The 14,777-nt window shown below is 35.9% G+C and overlaps 1 long non-coding RNA gene across 1 annotated transcript; it reads left to right on the forward strand.

Annotated features, from left to right (window-relative positions):
* The first annotated feature begins 9,758 nt into the window (after positions 1–9,758).
* Positions 9,759–13,247, forward strand: LOC122064008. Its single transcript, XR_006135545.1, has 3 exons — positions 9,759–10,150; positions 12,419–12,502; positions 12,889–13,247. It is a non-coding gene; the product is annotated as an uncharacterized LOC122064008 (long non-coding RNA).
* Positions 13,248–14,777: the final 1,530 nt, after the last annotated feature.

The raw sequence follows: 14,777 nt of genomic DNA on the forward strand, positions 1-14,777 counted from the left end.
CTCTCCAGTTAATTCGATCTATTTGCTATTATACTTGAAACAAGACCTAAACCATATATATCTTTCCTCACTACTTGAAACAAGAATTATTATTATTATTATTATTATTTTGCTATTGACAGGTATCCGAGCCGTCGGCCTGACTAGTCCCGCGGGATCATACTGACCCCACAACTATTTGGACCAGATCATACCGAGGTTGAATAAGAATCATTCAACTTTCACTGAAAACAACAAAGAGCATTAAACATCCCTGTGTGAGTGACCCAAGGTGTGCCTAATGAGAGTCAAACTTAGGACATTCGAATTTACTATTTGTATCAAATTCATTGTTTACCAATTGCGCAACCTTTTAGGTTTTTTTTTTTTTTTTTTCTTAAGACTATGTGCATTCTTATTGGCTTCTGCACCACCACTGGGCTAGGCAGCAACTATTTTTTCATTAAAAATTTGAAAGGATTGAGTTCAACTTTCTATGTTTCCTTGTGGCTTTTTTTCTTTTTGACCTCTATTTTCAAGCAATGTCGGTGGTGGGGTCGTTGAGTCCTAAGTTCTTGAGCTCCCAAGGATCTATATATATATATATATATATATATATATATTGTGTTTCATTACCAAAATTTAAAAGAAGAAAAAGGTAATTTATGTTCCATTGGAAGGATTTGCTTCAGCAGATGCAGTTGTAAGGTGTACCTATAAGGCTGTACCTAGTAAAGCAGGGTCACATTATTGCTCAGTTTACCAAGGCAGGGATGGTCCCCTAGATGGAACGCTCTCTTCCTTGTCTTTTGGGATGTCGGTAATATAGCTCATGAGTGACCAGTGCTTCTAGCCTTACTGTATAGAGCTACGTTGGGTTTATCTTTCCACTCTGGGATTGTGTCTTGAATCTTGTGATCACAAATCTATTATTGTACCCACCAAAAAAAAAAAAAAATCTCCCACATCAGTTATAGAAGGAATTTGATATGGGTGGATATAATTTTGAATTTTTTCTATCTTATGAGTCGATTTATGAAGTTAAGCTCTTTTAAGGTTTGTATTAGATTACCATCAACTATATTACATATAAAGAAAGGTGAAAAAAAAAATTTTAATGGGTTTAGATTTATTAATTAATTTTTGTTTGAAATTTTATTTTATTGATACCCAATAATTTGTAATTTTATTTTTTTACTCATTTAAATAACATAATTTTTCATGATGAAGGTAAACCAGTTATTTTATAAGTATATATTAGTGTAAAATGTGCAAGACAATGACAACTTTTGATAATAACATAATGATAAATAATTTTCAAATTATTTTTGAGAATTTTTTTTTTACTCATTTTTAAAGAATTTTTAAGAATAAGATAGGGGACAACGAAAAGAAAGTGTCAAGTTCTAAATACATCTATAGATATATCGTTTTAGATAGTCCCATTATTTAGCAAATTATTCGAAATAAAGATATATGTTATTTATTTGTTTGTTTTGGTAGAAGGATGTATATATATTAGTTTATATTATTGAAATGCCCTAAATACTGTACACTTTATGGTGACCCTTCCCCTATATACATTTTTCACATTCTTACTTCTGATCATTGTCATAAAAAAAATGTCCAAAGATAATGTTGATTGTGCAAGCACAGAGGAGGATGGTTATAACAAATGCTGAAAGAAGGGAGAATTGCAGCTTGCACAGGTGTGAAGCACATAATTAACAACTCCCTGGTTCACACATTTTTTGCTGCAAGGGTAGGGGTAAAAATGTAAAAAAAAATGTGTGTGAGAATCTATCATAAAACAAGCATTAATTATATACAACATTTCAATAATACACATCTTTATTTTAGGTAATTTGATCAATCGAAACCATTTTTGAGTAATCTGATAATTTTTCCTAAAACGACTAGTCGTTAAAATGGATCATAAGTAATTCTAATTCAATGGTGTTATCATGCAATCTAGTACAAAATTATAAGTGCCCAAAGTGGCCGGGATCCCCTCCCCACAATTGGTGATAGCTCCTTCCACGTGCATCATGTGTCCTCGTGTTCTATAAGGGAAGACATTCACCACTGTTTGACCCAATTCTCTTGTGATAGTATATCTTCCTGTGATTTTTTGGGTCCCAATCGCTCAAGAAATTTGTGGTGCTCCTACTGCTTATAATTCTTATCTTCCCAAGTGAAAGGGAAAGACAAAATGGGGGGTGGGCTCTGGTTATGGGGTTGCAGTTATTGCTTCTCATCAACACCACCCCACATGTCCTAGACCAGTAGTTGAGTGTCTAAAACGTGCAAAAATGATCAAACAAGATGGAGTGTTTCTTATGAAATATAGTAAGAAAATATGTAAGTGGGAAAATGTTGGGTATGTTGTCGAGATATCTAGATCTATGTCTATCTCTCTCTTTTTTTTCTTGGAAAAGTCTCTATGCCCCTCCCATCCTTGCTCTCTTATTGGTTGAGCCATTAGCTCTAGGAAAGTCAGCAGTATACCTAACCTCCTTTCAAATATATATATTTTGGGTAAGGGTTCGCTGAGCCTATAATGTACCGTATGCTTAGACACACATTGAGCACTTTATTTATGTATTTTTCTTTCAAATAAAATAATAAAAAATTATAATGTATTTGAGTGTACAGTAGTTTGTAGGCTTAGAGACACTTTTCCCATAAGATAATATAACGTAGAATGAGAGAGGTAATGGCATAAAGGAGCACACCAATGCAGTATGACAAAACAATATTATACATTGGAGGGTAGCAAGGTCATTTCATGAGGGAAGGAAAGGAGAGAAATAGAGGTGCTAGCGTTCCTTACCCAAACGGCTTAGAGAGCATTTTTGCTATTACAATATTAGGATCTGTATTGGTGATTTCCAAATTTGAGACATTCCATAGAGGGTGAATGTTTGTGAATCTTAGCACCATAGATACCTCTTTCAAGAACTTCTCATTCATAAAAATGAAGCATACTTGAATAGATTTTAGGTCTAGAATGCATTCTAATAATTCAATTCTTTTCTATTTTCTTATTTTAGAATGCACTCTACACCCAAAAAATTTAAAAAAATTGCATTCCAAACACAGCTAAAGAAAGATTTAGAAAATAAATTGAAACTGATGGCCCTCCCCTCTTTCTTCATCAAATAGGGTCAAATTTGAAATATGGATAACTCATGGTATATTTGGATATATTTAATGCATTTGAACTAGGATATGACCTAATGAAAATGAAGTCCTTATTAAAGCTTAATATTTGGTAATTGCTACCTACTTAGGTAAAGATTCCCACTAGGATGCATTGAATATTCTTATACTGGTGCAAAGATAAAAATATTCATGAGGGAAAGAAACTGATCTTCTTAAATTATTTTCACTTCTTCTTAGAAAGGCTCAAAAAAAGAAGTTTCAAGATAACAAGAAGAGTGGTTGTCTAGCAAAAGTACCTAGATGGTGTCTTGAAAACCTTTTCCTGGACTAAAGGTTAAAGGAAGATGACTCAGAAGGATCATGGTTAGGTATTATTGAAAAGCTTTCGGTTGTGAAATTAGTTTTAAAATAAAAAATAAATAAAAGTTAGGCATCCTTACCTGCATGTATTTGCACAAATCTCCCTTAAATTCTAACTCAATTGTCCATTCTAAATGGCTACTTGAGGTTAAGATGGTGAACTGGATAGAATAAACTTTGATATCTTAAAGAGACCATAAGGTATGATGCATGTGTGAGGAGCTATAATATCCTCTCTGTTGACATCAAGTCCTGTTTGTTCCAGCTAATGCCCTCAGAAGGGAATGAAAAATATCCTAGTTAGTGTTTCTTCATGCACTTATTAGGGCATTAGAGGAATATGTTTTAAACTTGGTTGAGGATCAAGATAGATGGTGAGGAAATTTTTATTTATGTAAAATTTATGAATTAAGAAAAGATATTTCACCCAAAAGAAATGAAAAGATGACTCATTTTAGATATGGAGTGTGTGCATGAAAATGATCCTTAGGCAAGTTAAATAATTTACAAGAATATGCCATGAAGCAATAAAGAAGCTGGTGTCTACTCTATATGTACTTAAAAAATGAAGTATTTGGTATATGCTTTATCTACTTTTCTTCTGGGAGGACTTATGCATCATTTAATTAGTGAAGACTATAAACCAACTAAACATTTTCTATAAATTATGTCCACATCGATTAATTTTGTTCGTTCTAAGAAATTATACATGAGAATAGACTTCTCATCGAAATGACCGACCGCTCTCACGTTTCTAGCCGTCTAAATTTAATAAATAGAACCATTAGAGGATCGATCGAGATTGTTTAATTGCGCAAACTTTTGTTAGGCCCCAAGAATTTCACATCTTTAGATGAGATTATTATACTTGAAAAAAAATGAGCAGACCATGTATTAAGAAGGCCAATGTTGTTTCCAAGTAACTATTAGATATAATCATTCTTTATAAGATACATTCTTGAATTACAATAATTTGATGGTTAGTGCTATGAAGTAATCACCACTTGATGACTTGAGGCAGATAATAGTTGTTGACAAGTTGCTTTCATCAGCTATCAAAATTTGTTCAGTTACATATTCTTTCTTCCCTTCCATATGAACTAATATGAACTACAGTTACATCTTATTTTGGTCATATGGTGTTAGGTTGTCTCAATACTATAAATAAACACATGAATCCTTGGAAATGAACTTCATCCATAGTTCTTTTACAGCTCCAAGTCTACAAAATAGATATGAAGCAATTACTTGCTTCATAAAATGGTTTTTGTAATCCAACAAAGGGGGTTTCCTCAACTGGAAACTGTGATCAGTTGAAGAGTTGAAAGACCCTTCAACCATGAGGCCAGACTAGAGCTTTTAATCTTAAAAGATCATCTCTATAGACTATGTCAAGAAGGTTTAAATTAATTAATTATCTTCAATGAATTTCAAAGGCATTAAATTGTTGGGTACTTCTTCCGTTGTTTCCAATGAGGAAAATTATGGAGCAAGTGAAATAGAAAGGTTGACTGATTATGGGCATTGAAGGATGATAAAGGAGATTAAGTATGGACTAAAAAATGGATATATAAAGTGTTGGAAAAAGTCAAATAGTCATTCTAATTATTGTTGTGGGACTGAGTAGTTAGTTTCCTTGTTGAGGTTGGAAACTAAGACTTTCTCTCTACATGTATCATTGTACTAAATATGGTGCAACTTGTTAAAGCAGGTAACATCAAGTTTGTGATTCAAAACACAGGGCTTGCTTCTCTTCTAATCTCTTTCCCCTTCTACTTTGTTGTTTTAGTTTTTGTGGTAAAAGGCTAAAAGGAGTGCTGGAATAGCCTCCTAGCTTTTTTGGCACAAAGGACCCTCTTTTCAATTCCTGTTTCTTTCCACAGTGCAATGTGTACCCCTCTCTCTCTCTCTCTCTCTCTCTCTCTCTCTCTCTTGTTTGAGATTTGAAAGAGAGTGGTCCTCTTTTAGATTGCTAATAATTGTCAGATAAAACTTGTGGAGGCAACCAAACAGCCCTTCTTCCCACACACATGATTCTGTTTGGTGGACTTGTATAGGAATATGGGGCATTTTTACTGATCTATCCTCACCATAAAAATGTTGGGTCTTTCATTCATGATAACCTGAAAGTCCACATTGGATAAATTGAATATAGAGGGGCTTGAACAATTGAAGTCCTCTATAGGTGAAGATTTGGACTAGATTATAGGTGCTTATTAAAAGTGTATAGACATTGAAAAATGGATAGTTTAAGAAAAGGAAAAAAATTAACAAAGAATGGAAAATTCTCTCTTTACTGTATAAACAGGGTTTCTCTTAGTCTCATAAAGCATCTCTGCATTCAGATTGTTCATGGGCTAGTCCTGGGCCTCACATTCCTTAGATTTTTAATAGGCCCAGTTCCCAGTAGATACCAGCCCACTGCAACTGAAAATTCGAAATTCAGGTTGAACTATTACTTGGGTTTGTTTACAACTCAGCCCTCATCTCCACTTTTGTTTTCGAAGGAACTCATCTCCTGGCCCGTCTGTTTCAACGTAAAATTTTATAAGTAAAAAGTTACATGTAAAATCTTACATATGAAAATTTTCCATGTGAAATGTTCAACTTTGAAAATTTTTCCAGTGTTTGTTTATAAGAAGTAAAATGTTTTGTAAAATCTAATCTGAAAAAAAAAAAAAAAAAAGTGTTCTAAAAACATCGCCAAGAGCCCAAGTTGAGTATAAATCGTAGCCCAGCCCATATTTTTAATTATTTTTCATGAGGCCCATAACAGGTTGGGTTTTAGGATTAATAATGATCGATGGATCAAGGGTTTTACTCCTGACCACTCCTTGATCTATTTGTAGGTTTTGTGGAGTAGGCAACCTAAGAGGTGATTTCTTTGTAGGTTTGGTTGCAGCCTGAGAGGGGATGATGACACTGATGATTTTCTTCTTTTTCTATTGACGGCAAGAGTTTACCGACGGTCCGGTGGATACTACTCTCTGCTCCCCTCTAGGTGGGATGAACCTATGTGATTGTGGCAATGGAAAGCAACTGATCCTTCAACAGAAGAAGCTCGTTAATGGCCTTGCAAACGACTTGGCAATAGAATGTTCATCACTAGTGAATGAACATCCAGAATGCTTAAAAGCTCTAGATCATGTGAAATCTGAGATGAGATTTGATCTCATAGGCGAGGAGATGAGCGGAGATGAACAAAAGGGAGAAGGCGGCCAAGCTTACCACGGTGGTTTGTACTGCCATGGTCGTTGCTGCCATACTTGCAAATTTAAGTCTATATTTTGTCCAAAAGCTCGGGCTCAGGGGAATATCAAAACCGACCTTTTTCCAGAAAAGAGGGTCGTCATGTAAAATTTTATATCGGTGATCATTTTCTAACTTATTAAATAAACACTGAAAATTTTGATTTTACTGTAAAATTTGTTTTACAACCTATTTTACATTGAAACAAATAGAGCCTTAAGTTACAAAATCAGCACTATTCTTAACATCCTAAATTTGTCATTCTTCGGAGGGTTAGGCTTGACCATTCATGGGCTTAAAAATTGGGCTGTTATTGAAGTTTGGCCAGAGTCCCCACCTTTAACAAATCCATGAAACTTTCTTATGCAGTTCCAAAATATATAGAAGATTTTTACTAACGAAATAAGAAATCAAGTACAAGATAACAAGGGTGTGAGAATACTACTTAACTCTAAGGTAGCATGAAGAGTAGGGGTGTAAGTTTAGCCCTAGTGATCCGAACCTACACTAATTCGCCCTGAGCCCGAACCCTGTCTAACCTGACTATGAGGGCCAACCCGACCCAACCTTGTATGGGTTGGGCCGAGCCTGGGTTAAGGCATAGAAAACCCAACCCGACCCTAATCTGCCCTGAGTCTAACCCTGATTATTATTGTGCTTTGTAGAATTCAGGTGCCTCTCCTAGCCAAGGGAGAGCCATATTTCCTGGTGGGAGTTTCTTGTTGTTGTCATTGACTTTCTTGTGTAACAAGAATATGATAGAAAACGGTATAACCAAAAGAGAGAGCCACAAAACCAACGGAAAAACTTGGCGCTACAACCATATGGAATGAGGAGAGGTGGGGGCTTATAGTACTTGAGTTTTTGGGTCATTATATATTGGAAATTAAACATTATTATAGATCAAGATGAAATTCTAACAACCGTGAATGATTGGATTATGTCTTAATATGTTGACTTTTGATGGAGGAGATTAAAAAATGGTCACATGGAAAAATAGGGGTACATGGAATTTCCATGAAAGAATGATAAAATATCACATTCGGTATAATTTAATGGAGGAATTCATTTTAACGTTTTAATTAGAAACCCTTTGGTTCAAATATGTCAATTTTCTTAATTTTCAAATGTTGTACTTATCGGAATGTGATTCCACTAAGACCATTTAGGGTCAACCCGACCCAACCCGGCCCAACCCTGAATCTTGTAGGGTTGGGCCTAAGCATGAACCCGACAGAGTTGGGTTGAGTTTTGGGATCTAGGATTGGGTTAGAGTTGTAAGAAACCCGGCTCAACCCAGCCCTATTTCACCCCTAATGGAGAGTCACTCAATCACAAGAAGACCTCAAACTCAAATAGAGAATCACAAAACCCAAGAGTGGGGCTCACTCATCACAAAAGGTTACACCGGACTCAAATTCTTCTTCTCTTTCTACTATTATGTCACCATCTTAATTTTGGGGCTCTCTATTGGTACTTCTATAATGCCATTACTACACAATTTCGAATTAGGCTCTGCAATAAATAAAATTAACTGAATTATAAGCAATGCCTTGATACCGAAAAGAGAGAGAGAGAGAGAGAGAGAGGTCATTCATGAAGGTATGTTATGTTGAACAATTGACCCTGACGAGTTGAAGAGCACAAGACTTCATCCACACAAAGGGAATGAAGCCAAAAAGTGGTTTGTGGCCAAACTGTCAAGGAAGAGAAGGACAGAGCCTTCCTAGCTAAAGTATGAGCTACACAGTCAGCTTCTCTTGAATACACAAGACCTCACAGCTTGTGAAATGGGTAGGGATAATAGTGATATCATGGAGAATTCATGGAGGATTGGATCAACTTTGTAGGGGGAGCGTTTGATGTATTCAGGATCAGCCTATCAACTCGTTGCAGTCCGATTTGATCTGAACAGCAGGGATTCCCTATTGGAATGCGCCCCAATTCCTGGAAATCAACTTCATCCATAGTTCTTATTATGTAGGAAATGGTTCTTATTATGTGGGAAAGCAGAGGTGAAGTTATTACTTCTCCACAAGACCTTCAAATACTAATACCTTATATATATATATATATATATATAAACGTTCTAATAATTAACTTAAAAGCATTAAATTGTTGGGTACTTCTTAATTTGTTTCAATCATAGAAGTATTATTAAGGAGATCGACTAAGAAAAAAGTAATGTTGAAACAATTCAAATAGTTGCTATGGGACTTGCTAGTAATTATCAGATGAGAGTTGCAGAGTCCCTTTTTTCATGAGAGTTGCAAGATAGATAACACTACTCCAATGAGAATTGGCTGTGAACTGCAGGAGAATTGCAGATAGATGGACTTCGTGGTTTCACTTCCTTTTTTGCTGAGCTGCTAAGCCGTTAGTTAAATCATTAGTTACTGAAAATTTCTATCAGACATAGGACAATTTTTAGCTAACAATCAATTGCAGAATTTGAAACAGAGCAGCGATAATAGGACTAGAGATCAGAATCGATATGCAGGAATTAAAGCACAATAATGACCTCATTTTAGCAAAAAGAAACAAGATAGAAAGAGATAGGATATAACCATTGGAATCACCACCGACTGAACTACTGAATCACTAAAGAAAATAAAGGTAACAGCACAATGAGTTAAATAAAATTCATGATAATGATAAAGGAGAGAAAGGAGATGGTATAGAGTTCAAGCAAAGTGGAATTCTAATGCAATGTGATCCAATAGGTGACAGGGAAAGGGAAAGGAAAAGGAAACTGGGGCGGTTTTTTTTGGTATAATTGACTGAGTTAAGATAAGAACATAGAAAATAAGAAGAAAAACTAGATTAAAAAAAAAAAAAAACAATGAAAAACCAAACTTTTCTGTGAGGAGATACATGACAGGGACAACCATGATACAAAACAAACACAAATGCTGAGGGTTGGTAAAATCCCGACACCACACATGCCCATTTCTGCCCATTTACTTTCTCCCCAAAATCCAAATCATGAAAATCGATGTGGCCGCAGGCACAACCAAAACTCTGCCCTGTTTTGGGGTTTGTTCCAGACGGTACCCACTATGTTGTTTAATAATGTAGTGTTCAGGCTGAGATAGCCATCCTACCCACACCTTATCCCATCTTATTATCTTTTCTTTTGTTCCAATTTTTGTGAGAGTGTTGTATTACTTGTTTGAAGACCAGCAACCAAATCTGATTGTAAAAAAGAGTGAAGAAACAGTCCATGACAGAATCGATTTCAGGAGCAGGAAGCTAGGGTTTTGAAGTCCAATTGTGTGGCCATATCTCCCAAGTCTAAAGCCTGATCAGCAAACCCTTTTGGGGTTTTTTTTATCACCTTGAAAGATAGACTCGACTAGCACTGGGGTCCATCTGAGGTCTGGAACTTCTTCTACAGGTTTCTCTCCAAGTTTCCATATTTTGTCCTGAAATTAAGAACATGTGGATCTCTCTTTGGTGACCTGATTAAGGAACCCTTTTAGGGTTTTATTCAGCAACCTAGGGGCCAACTTCTATCCAACTTTGGGCTTAATCAGAGCCTCCTACAGCCAGCCGCAGGCACAACCAAAACTCTGCCCTGTTTTGGGGTTTGTTCCAGAGGGTACCCACTATGTTGTTTAATAATGTAGTCTTGTAGCCATAGATGCTCTTGCCTATCTATGACCATATTGGAAGCTTTTTCTACGACATTATTTCTTCTTTCTATTGCTTTCTTATTTATTATTCAAAGCAAGTGTTCTCTCTATTTTCCGATACCTGTCTTAGTAAATTTTCCAACCTTACCATTAATGATATATATATATATTTTTTGGGTGTGCATCTGAAGATTAATTCGCTCGTATCTTCGCACATATCTCTTGCACCTAGATTTTCTTCTATAGCGTTGAGAGTACCCTTGAAGAACATATTATGAAAAAATATCTTCTTATCCACAAAAGACACAGAATTACATCACAGTAGAGAGAGAGAGAGAGAGAGAGAGAGAGAGAGAGAGAGTTGCATATATAGCATGTAAAATTGACCTAAATAGTTGAATTGAGTAGCGTGTGACAGAAATATACATTGATCTGTGTCCTTTTGAAGAGACGAAATGTAAAATTGACTTAAATAGTTGAAATGAGTTGCGTGTGACAGAATTACATCACAGGAGAGAGAGAGAGTTGCATGTATAGCATGTAATTACATCACTGTAGAGAGAGAGAGAGAGTTACATAAATAGCATGTAAAATTGACCTAAATAGTTGAAATGAGTAGCGTGTGACAAGTGTACAGATCTGTGTTCTTGAAAGACGGATTGGAGGAATGCGTACCTTGATCAGTGTTCTTCAAAGAGACGAAATGGAGGAATGCCTGACCTTAAAAGCTGAGTCACTTTGAAAATGGAAACAAATTAGATTGAAAACGAATATGAAGGTTCTTGAAAGAAACGGGAGAAATTTTTGAGCGTAAAGAAGCGTGTATATACCTATTTTTCCGGAGTCTCTTGATCTTCTCGGAAATTCTATGAAACTAAAGGACTAGAGCTTCAAGCAACTAAAAACACAAAAAGCATATCCTATTTAAAAACATAGAAAAAAAATTCTTTAATCGGAAGCCTACCGGTCCTAGCGGATTCGGTGGGAAAAAAATCGTCTACAATTCAGATCTGGTACAATTCCATGAAATACCACCTTCAGAGGGTGACACGTGTATTGATACCAATGCAATGGTCCAGATCTGATTTAAATGACTCTTCACTGATTTAAATAGGAAGCAACCCCGCACAAGCTCCTTTGCTGCGTCCTTTAACACCGCAGAAGACGCCGCCTTGGCCTATGATTGCCGAGGCCTATGTTTCTCTCCATAGCTACAGTAGTATTTACATGATAATCTCAAAGCGTATCCTTGCTAATTCCACCCAGATCATGGTCCATTGTTTGATCCTTACATATCCTTGCTAGTGCCACCCAGAGAATGGCTCTATTAATGGAACTTCGGCAGAATATTCTATCAGTGCATGGTTTGGAAAGTTACAGGCTTTTTTTTTTCTTGGAGAAAAATTTGAAGCCACAGAACATGCCATCAATTACTTGCCATCTTGGTTCTTTCCAAGTTGACTGACAGATTGTAAGACCTTGCTGTTCTTTCCCTGGTTGTTAATTTCCATCTATTTCTTAGCAAACGATTGATGTTATAAATTGTTTCAGTATTAGTTCAGCTATACATGTCTGTTGAGGACATTGTTCTGTGCTCGAACATGCTTTGTGGTTAGTAAGTGTATTGGTTCTCACCTTCTATTATTGTTTCTTTTCCAATGAACTTGACCATTTTCACAGTCTATTATGGTTGAGTTGATGATTGATAATGGACGGGATGTTACTCTTATTCAATCATGCTTTCCTAGGCATATCATGAATGAGATTCTTCGTATCCCATTGAATTCAGATCTTCTGTCCTTACAGTAAGTCTCATAAGTTGTCCACAAAAATGGTTGTTAAATGGAAAATTCAGCAGCAGGATAGAGGGGTTTCAAGTCCATGTTCTTGGAAGGTGTGGAACTTTGTTTGGTGATTGAACGTTCACCCTAAATTTCAAATTTTTATTATGGAATGTACTTGAGGGGTCTTTGTCTGTCAAATAAGTTTGACTCATTTTATTACTGAAGATTGTTATTGTGTTTTTGCAGGAAAGAAGAGAGACTGAATGACACTTTTTTTTTATCATATGGTTTCTCTAAGCACATCCTGGTTGCTGGACCTTTTGGTCTTAGGTCTGATTTCTCTCTCTCTCTCTCTCCTATTCTATATTATCTTATTCAATCATTTGTTACTTCTTCTATGTCCAAGGTTGAGAAGAGTATTATCTCACTGCTTTCTATTTTCTTTTACTCCATATGGTTAAGTAGAACTTGATAATGTTTTAAAAAAAAAAGCTAAAACTCAATCCTCTATATATGGTGAATTCTGTTGGATAGTAGACCTATCTGTGTAACTTTCGGTCTTAAACCATGATGAGTACCAAAGGTTGTCAGAAGGGAACCATATCTCACCATATCCATTGGAAACTATATGCCCAAAGAAGGAATGCTTGTTTGGGGATCCATATTAGTATTGCATTCTTATTTTGTTGCAGCTAATTTTAATTATGCTTATGTAGGGAATACTTGAGAGGCACTACTACAGGGATTGTACAAGGAATTGCAGGGAGTGTAGAAACAGGGGTGTGGTTGCAGATGTCTAGACAGAATATCGACTGGTAGACTGGCTGATGCAAGGATGTAGTAAGGGGTGGCCGTGGGAGACTTAAATTTCTTTATGACATTTCTTGTTTAGTGAAATTATTTTTAAGTATTTAAAAAAAGTCTCAGTGTGCAACTCGGGCAAGAGTTGAATGTCTATCCTTTGTCATAACTGATGATGTTCACAAAATGCTCTATTTTGTTCATCTATGGAAAGAAAAATAGATGAAATTGAATGAGTGAAGGTAAAACATATATGAAACTCCTTTTTTTTTTTTTTTAAATGTCTTGAAATCCTGATTACTGTTTTAGTGAATGAAACTTCTTATATGGTCTAAAAGTCTGAGATTTAATTTAGGTATTTTGGTTTTTGTGAATGTGTTAAAATCGGAAATTTTGTTATTGGGATGAAAGCCCCATAGATGTATTACAATTTGAAATTTAGTTTCACCCATCCACTGATTGAAGATTTATTTATGCTCCAAATATATGACTAGTACTGGTGATTTAAGCACTAAGATCGTCTTAAAAGTCTACTTTCTTGAGTGGTTGAAGCCTAGAAAAGCCTTACCAATGGGGTTGGTAGCTTAGTGGTGAAAATACCCTCAACCCATCACCACTCAAGTCGGCTGGTTGTGAGTTCGAGTCTTGACATGCCCACTATGCCAATTGATCTTGCGAAGCGTTGCTTGCTATACAGGGGACTTGTCCTGAGGGTTATGATCACCACCATGGAACACCCTTTTTCTATTTACTAAAAAAAAAAAAAAATTCCTAGAAAAGCCTTAATAGTTAAAAATCCAATTTGTTTCGGAATTGAAATCCTCTTGATATAGTCTGAAATCTGAATTTGGTTGACTACTTGTGCCCTCCCTATCAATTGCAGGCCCGATCAAGCCCAACCATTTAATAGGTGCAAGGGTGCTACTCGACCGGTGTCCAATCAAGACTAAGACAATTCGGCTCGTCCTTACATGTGTAAGGCTTGTTTTTAACCCGCATAAAGCTTATTAGAGCTCGTTTACTAAGTCCGGCATATTTATAGACCGTTTAAAAGCAAAAGTGTTTTTAACTTGTTTAAAGCCCGATTAAAGACACCTCACTGATTGTTTATAAATGGAACCATGCCTTGTATATGAGGACCAATTACTTAAACAGATTGATCATGGTACAAGGTCCTAAAGTGAAAAACCCCGATTAATCCCAACTTGACCCGTCCAATTGACACCCTTAGCCTAGGGAGCATTACTAGAATCTAAAACTTCAATTGATTGTTTGAAAGCCTAAGACTGCATGGAGGTTCTGAACCAAATAACTCAAGGTTGTTTTGAGGAGCCCTATAATTGATAAGGCTCCAGTAGCCTTTTTTTCCTTTCCTTAAATGCGTTCATAATGAATGGGCTCAGAATGCCAGATGATATTTTTCTTCTCAAAATTTAAAATTTAAAATTTTTTTCTTTTTTTGACATCGAGACATGGCATTATTGTTGTTAGAATTTAATTGTAAACCCCAAGCATTAGGAGAGTTGGCAAGGGATCTTCGTTTCAAGAAAAATGTGGTTCTAAGTTTCACTCATCTTCTCTCTTTGGGGCCACTCACACGAGGTGTGTAGTGCTCTTCACTACATTCGATGAAACTTGAATGTTCTTGTTCAACCCCAGTATGATCCGGTTCATGCAGTTTTGGGGTCAAGTTGGATTTATAAGACTAGTCTTTGGCTTAGATAACCATCATTTCAAAAAAAAAAAAAAAAAAAAAAAATCTTCAAATCTTCATTTGAATAAATTGAAACCCTTCTATTGGTAA

This window comes from Macadamia integrifolia, unplaced genomic scaffold, assembly GCF_013358625.1.
Source record: "Macadamia integrifolia cultivar HAES 741 unplaced genomic scaffold, SCU_Mint_v3 scaffold151, whole genome shotgun sequence".
In the NCBI taxonomy this organism is placed as follows: Eukaryota; Viridiplantae; Streptophyta; class Magnoliopsida; order Proteales; family Proteaceae; genus Macadamia; species Macadamia integrifolia.